The sequence below is a fragment of the Vipera berus genome (assembly GCF_964194415.1).
Source record: "Vipera berus genome assembly, chromosome: 1".
Taxonomy (NCBI): domain Eukaryota; kingdom Metazoa; phylum Chordata; class Lepidosauria; order Squamata; family Viperidae; genus Vipera; species Vipera berus.
In genome coordinates this window covers 16,852,655-16,861,658 of record NC_138202.1, presented here as the reverse complement: position 1 = coordinate 16,861,658, position 9,004 = coordinate 16,852,655, and positions in this window count along the sequence as shown.

The following is a 9,004-nucleotide window of genomic DNA, read 5'->3' as shown; positions in this document are numbered from 1 at the left end:
GTCCTAGTCCTTTTAGACCTCTCAGCGGCTTTTGATACCATTGACCATGGTATCTTGCTGCGGCGTCTCAGGGGGTTGGGAGCGGGAGGCACAGTTTTTCAGTGGTTCTCCTCCTACCTTCTGGGACGTTCACAGTCGGTGTTGGCAGGGGGCAGAGGTCGACCTTGAGGCCTCTCGTTTGTGGAGTTCCTCAGGGATCGGTCCTCTCGCCTCTCCTGTTCAACATCTATATGAAGCCTCTGGGTGAGATCATTCATGGTTTTGGAGTTGGTTATCATCAGTATGCTGATGATACCCAGCTTTTTATTTCAACCCCAAACCACCCCAGTGATGCCCTCGACGTGATGTCCCGTTGCCTGGAGGCGGTCCGGGTCTGGATGGGGAGGAACAGGCTTCGGCTCAACCCTGACAAGACTGAGTGGCTGTACGTGCCAGCATCTCAGGAAATTCAGATTATTCCAACTCTTACTATGGGGGGTGAGTTATTACCCCCTGTAGATAGGGCTCGCAACTTGGGGGTCCTCCTAGATTCACAGCTTTCCTTAGAAGATCATATAGGAGCTTTGACTAGGGGGGCCTTCGCCCAGGTTCGCCTGGTGCGCCAGTTGCGGCCCTATCTGGACCGGGATGCCTTGCGTACAGTCACTCATGCGCTCGTAACCTCTCGTTTGGACTACTGCAATGCTCTCTACATGGGGCTGCCCTTGAGGACCACTCGGAGGCTTCAACTGGTGCAGAATGCAGCCGCGCGAGTGGTGTTGGGGGTCTCCCGATACTCCCATGTTACACCTCTGCTCCGCAAGCTGCATTGGCTTCCAGTTGCCCTCCGGGTATGATTCAAGGTGCTGGTGATGACCTATAAAGCCCTACATGGCATGGGTCCGGATTACCTATGGCAGCACCTGCTGCCGGCGTCAACCTCCCTCCGTCCAGTGCGCTTCCACAGAGAGGGCCTCCTCAGGGTGCCTCCGATCAGAGAATGTCGACTGGTGGCCCCCAGGGGGAGGGCGTTCTCTGTGGGCGCACCAGACCTGTGGAACTGCTTGCCGGTTGAGCTCCGGATGGCCCCCGACCTTCGCTCCTTCCGACGGGATCTAAAAACCTATTTATTTGAACAAGCCGGCCTGGTCTGATGGGTTCGGGGTTTGGGTTTTAACATGGCTTTTAACTATTGTATTATATCGGGCATAATTATTTAATCCTTTTTAACTTTTGTACTTTGTATTTTGATATTTCTTGCTCTGTACACCGCCCTGAGTCCTCCGGGAGAAGGGCAGTATAAAAATAAAAAATAATAATAATAAATAAATAATAAATACCCCGGGCCTAAGCCATGTAGGGCTTTAAAGGTAATTACCAGCACCTTGAATCGCACCTGGAGGGCAACCGGAAGCCAATGCAGCTCGCGCAGGAGTGGTGTAACATGGGAGTATCGAGAAACTCCCATAAGCACCTGTGCGGCCACATTTTGCACCAGCTGAAGCCTCCAGGTGCACTTCAAGGGCAGCCCCACGTAGAGAGCATTGCAGTAATCCAGGCGAGAGGTGACAAGGGCGTGGGTGACCGTGCATAAGGCATCTCGGTCCAAAAAGGGGCGCAACTGGCACACCAGGCGAACCTGTGTGAAGGCTCCCCTGGTCACAGCAATTAGATGATCCTCCAAGTTAGGCTGTGAATCCAGGAGGACACCCAAGTTGCGGGCCCTTTCTGAGGGGGGCAATACCTCCCCCCCATCAAAAGAGATGGAACATTTTGGACAATACGAGATGCCGGTATCCACAGCCACTCGGTCTTGCCTGTCTTGTACGTTTAGTTCCCAAAGAAGAGAAACCAACCTGTATGAGAAAGTAAAGTGGGTAGAAAAGTTGTGGGTAGCAGTCTAAGGCCAAGAACATGTATCTGGGATGTTCTGGTGCTCCCTCCGCTGCAGCTTTGGATGCTAAGATAAAAGGGAGAGCAAAGCAGGCAACCTTTTCCCTAAGTGGCTTCAGTTCCTCCCAAGAATATTCTTGGGGGACGGGGAACCCATGGCGACTGATGCCCCCAAGGGTAGCTACATCAAACAGCTCCAGGAGATTCTTCCTGAGAAGCCCCAAATATACTCATTCAAAAAACATTTCCTGGCATCTGTTTCATCCGGCAAAAATGCACTCAGAAATGTTAGATTTGCAGCTCCTGGGTCATCTGTGAGTAATCAACTGGCAGGTGACTGTGCAACTGGGGCTTTGATCAGGCCCTATGTTATTGATTTCCCAGCCATTTTATTGTCCTCCAGGCTACATGCGGAAGGATAATTTCCCTTCCTTTTCAGACACACTTCTCTCTAGCACATCTACCTTCTATGGTTCCCTGCTGCATAATGGGTTTCTTGGCTAGGAGAGGCTTTGGCTTCTTCTGCCTGCCTTTGCTAGAGAGCCAAAATATGGGTAAGGCAAAGGTTTAACTTGAAAGGACCTGGGGGAGATTTGCAATCTCCCCGTGTTCAGCTGGTGCTCTTAAAAACACTTTAATGGCACAGCATGAAGGAAAAAAGGGCCAAGGGCATTGCTGAGTGACTCATATTTTTGTCACTGTTCCTCACACACACTTCTTTTCTGAAGCTGCCCTCTGTGCTCTTCTCTCTTAAATCCCATTATTTCCTACTCTTGATGGAAATATTATTTTCCTCTATTTGAAGAAAACCATTATTAATGGCTGCCAATTATGGCTCTGGTTTTACTAGGACAACTTTGTGCACAGCTTCAGCGAAATTAAATGCCAAGCACCCATCCATCTGGTTTAGTGTTCTCCTGTTTCTCACAGCCAGCCAGGTGTATCTGGGAGATCCTAGAAATAGGGGCCAGATTTTAATGTTTACAGGTAGATTGAATGTAGAGGCTTTGATTTGGTAACACAGTTACAGCCTCTTGATTACTGCAACAAATTTTGTAGAGGAATTACGGTATCTTTGAAAAGTGTCCAAAAGTTGCAAAGAGGGCAAACATTATTATTTATTCCTTTTCATAATTTTAATTACACATCTTTGTTTGTTTAGAAAAATTGTATGAGGTTCTTTGATTCCAAGAATATCTTTGCAGAAAATGCAATAATCAAATCCTTAGCCAGAAGGATTTGGTTTTCGGAATCTGGAGCTATGTCATCATGTTTGCTTACTGTCAAGTACTGAATGTTAGAAGCCAACAATTGGTGTTAGTTTTCTCAATTTGGGCAACATATCTTTGGTTGGATGGACTATATTAGGATCTAAATATATTAAAACTCTAGTATCTCTGGGAATAGTTTCCTTGGTTAGGAAGTTATAAAACGTAATGTCTAATAAAAAAATGACCCCTTTTCCCATGCTAAATTTACTTTATGGTGACACCCAACTTTAAAAATTGGGGAAAAAATTGTGAGGTAGAAAAATTAGAGGGAGGTTAGGGATGTTTGGACCAGCAAATTTTTCAACTCCTAAGACATCTGAGATACTAGAACAACTTCTACAATTAGTTTTTACAGATATTTGTTATCAATAAAACAATTTGATATGCAACTGGTAAGAAATGAGTGGAATAAAGAATTGGAAGTTCCTATATTGCCGTAGACAATGGAAGCATGTCTTAACATCTATAGCCAAGAGTATCAATGGACCTCAAATTATAACAAAAATAATATTTAAAATGTATTGAAGTCTATTGCAGCATGTTTGTGTAGAAAAGAATTGTCAAAACAGCATTTCATTGGACATATATGGACAATGCTTCTTTAAAACACATGTTTTTACTACACTTAGTAAGGTCCTACACTTAATAAGTTTTGGGAGAAAGTAATGGATTATATAAATACGACTGTGCGACAAAAGCTAACATTTTCAGAGATAATATTTCTGAAACTACATAAACCAAGAATGGTTTAATTAGGTAAAGGACCACCTCTCCCATTATGAATATATCCAGGCATTAAGATCCCAAATGTATCCAGGCGTTAAGAAGCACATAAAAAATAGAGCTTTAATTGTCCAGTTGCCCTATCCATTTGACTTTATTTATTATCCATTCCCTGTGGACACCCCTCCACATAACAGATCTTATACTCTGTGAATATATCGTATGTAACCTTTGAATTATAGGCAGTTGTCATCTTGTGATAGTGAGTTCCATAAGCTAGTGTAAAGGTCGATTAGAACAGAGTTTCTCAACCTCAGCCACTTTAAGATGCATGGATGTTAAGTCATAGAATTCCCCAGCCAGCAGGATTTGAGGTCCACATACTGTATCTTAAAGTTGCTGAGATTGAGAAACACCGCATTAGAGTACAGTGTGCACCCACACTCTTGGCAAAACAAGATGATTACTTTCCTCCAAAAGTTCATCTCTGATCCAGAGAACATTATTAAATGTGCTTATTTTTCCACTTACTGTGCACATTTCTCACCTATCCTTGCGGCAATGGACAGCAAGAACAAGGAAATTCAGCTTCTTTCCTTTGACCATTGACCAACAATGCAGTGTGGGGCCAAATGCTGCATATCACAGACACACTTTCAGATTCCAGTTTCAGATGGAGCAACTTCAAAGTAACAAACATATTGGCTTATTAATTGTTTTCAAAACAGAATAACAACTGCAGGCTGGAATATGTTGGAGAGCTCTCCGTCTGCTTGTTTGGGTGACAGCAAATCTAATATGTGTGGGGAGGAATCTGCAGTGGTGCTGCAAATGCCAATTGCTAAGTTGATGTCATTCCTCCTAAGAAATATATATCTGGAAAAATAACTCCAGGAAATTATCATTATTTTATTTCCTGTTGATAATTGGCCACAAAATTCATGTTGAATTTTAGAATCTGTTATGTATGCAGGGACCTGCATAGCAAAAGCCACCAGGGGGCGTTGGCCTGAACGGTTTTGGTGGGAAACCCAGTTTCGGCGGGGAACCTAGGGCCAACCCCATTGGCTGTCCGCTTACCTGGCTAGGTATTTAAGGAGGCCAGGTAACCCTCATTCCCCAGTTCGCTACCCCCCTCCAACAAAGAGCTGAACTCACACACCGGCTGGCATCTCTTCCTTGCGTCGGACCCACTACACAATAGTGGCGACGAAGGTGGGATTGCTGCCGACCAAGAGCTGAAGTCACTGGGGAAACGCTCCGCGAGCTGAAGGGAAAGGCATTTTCCTTCCTTCTCCCCCATGACCGCCAGCCGACCAGCCGACCGGACCACGCTGGTCACCGCATCCGAACCCGAGACCACACACCGCACCGCGACGTAGACCGCAACTGCACCGCCATGGCAAGAGCCGGACAACCCCGCGAGTTCGACACCCGCCACCCCGAGACCTGGGCCCGTTACCTGGCTCACGTTGAACTGTACATGTGGTTCAACCAGATATCAGAGGACGGTGCGAAGGTGTCAGCACTGCTTTGCCTCGGGGGGGCAGCGCTGTTGGAGATCGCCGCGAACCTGTTCCCCCAGGAGGCCATCAACACTGTCGCGTACCAGGACCTCGTGGCCAGACTCAACACCCATTTCAAGCCCCGGCGCTCCAAGGTGGCCGCGCGGTCACAATTCGAAAAAAGGGACCAGCGCCCCGACGAGACCGGTGCCGATTTCCTCGCTGCCCTACGAGAAGCTGCCGTCACCTGCAGGTTCTCGAACTTGGAGGAGCGGCTACGGGACCGGCTGATCTGCGGCCTACGTGACAGGCAGCTGCAAGAGCGCCCGTTCGAGAGATAGGAGGTTTCGCTCCAGGAAGCCGAGGACGCCATCCTCGCCCACGAAGCGGCCTGCGGGGCCGTCGAAGCCTGCCAGGAAACCCGGTCCGGCAACCAGGCGACCAGCGTTCACCGGCAATTTGCCTTGGAGGAGGACGACCAGAGCATCGACCTCCTCCAGCGGAAGTCGACCCCAGACCAGCGAGCCAGACAGCCAGACAAGCCCAGGCCTCCCAGCAATGCCGCTAACCCTCAGAAGTGCGCAGGGTGTGGTGGGAACCACGTGCGTAGCCTCTGCAAGTTCCGGTCAGCCACGTGCCAGGCCTACAAGAAAACAGTCCACATAGCCACGGTCTGCCGTAGCCGCCGCCCCCGAGAGGAGATCCATGAGCTGCAGCCGGAGGAATCGCCATTCGAAGGTACTGGGGCCCCGACCAAAACGCGAATTGGCTATGTTGAGAGCCGGCTGGCCATTAATCACACGGGTAGCCGCCGGCTACTCAAACCTAAAATTAGATTAACAATCCGCTTGCAAGGCATCCCTTGCAGCATGGAGCTTGACTCTGGATCAGTGGTCTCGATCATTTCAGACGAGATCCTTAACTACATAAATAGCCGGAGCAAGCAGCAGATTAAATTACAGCCTACAAATTTAACCCTGACCGACTTCCAGAACTCACCGGTCAAGGTAAGAGGGGAGGCCACTGTCTCGGTGGGGTTTAAGGGTCGTGAAGAGCACCTGGGGGTTGTAGTAGTAGAGGGCCGGAGAGTCAGCCTAATCGGCCTAGACTGGTTCGAGGCCCTGGGAATCGCAGTCACCGGGATCCACCGGATCCCGGGAACCCTGTCGAGACCGTCTGCAAGGAGTTTGCAGACGTCTTCGACGGGACACTGGGCAGGTACACAGGGCCCCCCATATCATTCAAGCTTAACTTGAACGTTCCCCCAATTAGGGTCCGGCCACGGCGAGTCCCCTTCGCACTCAAACAAAAAATAGAGCGCGAATTAGATAAGCTAGTGGCCCAGGGAATCTTAGAGCCCGTCGATGGGGGGGAGTGGGAAACCCCAATCGTCACCCCCCTCAAATCCAATGGGGAAATTAGGATCTGTGCCGACTACAAGTGTTTGGTGAACTGCGCCCTAAACCCGCACGCTTACCCGGTCCCCACGGTCAGCCACGTTCTCGCTTCCCTCCAAGGCGGCGCCATCTTTGCAAGGCTCGATCTTGCGCAGGCGTACCAGCAACTCACGGTCACGCGGGCTACAGCTGACATTCAAACTATAGTAACACACAGGGGGGCATTCCGGGTGAACAGGCTGCAGTTTGGAGTTAGCGTGGCTCCTGGCATTTTTCAGGAAGTCATGGAGAAGACACTCAAGGGCATCCCAGGAGTCTGCCCCTATTTTGATGACATCCTGATTGCAGGAGCATCAGCAGAAGAACTAGCAGGTAGGTTCAGGGAGGTACAGTCCAGGCTACGCACAGCTGGACTTAAACTCAAAAGGGAGAAATGCAGCATAGGGGTGCCCTCCACAGAATTCCTGGGGTTCAGAGTAGATGCCAGGGGAATTCACCCCACAGAATCCAAGGTGAGGGCCATCAAGCTAGCACCCACACCCAAGAACAAGACAGAGCTACAGGCATTCCTGGGCCTGTTGAATTTCTACCATGCATTCCTCCCACACAAGGCAGCCATTGCAGAGCCACTCCACAGGCTACTAGACAAGCAGGCAGCATGGGTCTGGACTGCCGCCCACGACCATAGCTTCAAGGCCTTGAAAGCACTACTGTCGGATAAGTCCACAGTAACCCATTTCATCGAGTCCAAGCCCATTTGCATCGCATGCGATGCATCCCCTTACGGTGTGGGCGCAGTACTCAGGCACCTTGAGCCCAATGGGGCACAAATCCCCATAGCCTATTATTCCAGGACGCTGTCTGGAGCAGAAAGAAACTATGCACAAATCGACAGAGAAGCCCTGGCAATCATGGCAGGTATCAAAAAATTCCACGATTATCTGTATGGCAGGGAGTTCACTGTCTACACGGACCACAAACCACTCCTGGGCCTGTTCACAATGGACAGGCAGAACCCACAAATCCTGTCCCCCAGAATGCTCTGATGGTCCATCTTCCTTGCATTCTACAATTGCAAGCTGGTGCATAAGCCAGGGAAGGAGATGGGCCACGCAGACGGTCTAAGTAGGCTACCCATAGACACCCCTGATCCAGCCCCAGCCCCAGCCACACAGATCCTAGCACTGCAGGAGCTGCCAGAGTGCCCAGTTCATGCCAAGGACATTGCCAGCCACACAGCCACAGACAACATCATGAGCAGGGTACATTCCTGGGTTTGCACAGGGTGGCAGGACAAGTCCCCGGGACCTGAGTTCCAGGCCTATTTCACCAGGTGCAATGAGATCTCCACACACAGGGGCTGCCTCCTCTGGGGAAGCAGAGTCATCATTCCCACCGCAGTACGGGGCAGGGTATTGGACTCCTTAAACGAGGGACACCCGGGGGTGGTTAGGATGAAGGCCCTGGCCAGAAGCTACCTCTGGTGGCCAGGGCTGGACAAGGACATTGAGGAACGGGTCAAGGCCTGTTACACGTGCCAGAGATCCAGACCAGAAATGCCACACGCACCCGTGCACAGGTGGGAGGCCACACACACACCCTGGTCCCGCATCCACATTGACTATGCAGGGCCATTCCAGGGCCAGCTGTTCTTAGTAGTGGTGGACAGCCACTCCAAGTGGTTGGAGGTAGTCCCAGTGCCCAACATGACCTCGGGGAGGACAATCCAGGTGCTCAGAGCTCTCTTTGCCACACATGGCCTCCCCGACGTAATTGTGTCTGACAATGGGCCTCAGTTTACCGCTACTGATTTCCAGGTGTTCTTGAAGGCGAACTGGATTAGGCACGCCACCTCCGCACCTTTCCATCCATCGACCAACGGGCAAGCCGAACGGATGGTAAGGACGACCAAAGACGCACTCCAGCGCATCATTAGCGGGGACTGGCACCACAGACTGGCCAAATTCCTACTCGCCCAGCACACTACACCATGCGTTGCTACCGGGAAGAGCCCAGCAGAGCTACGATGGGGACGGCGCCTCATCACCAAGCTGGACTGTTTACACCCAGACCGGGTAGCACCCGAGACGGTTAGGTCACCACCACCATCAGCATCATCATCATCACCCTCGTCATCGTCATCATCACCAGCACACAGAGTTCTCAACGTGGGGGACCTGGTCTGGGCAAGGAACTACGGGGCAGGGCACCCATGGGTTCCAGGAACAGTGGTTGA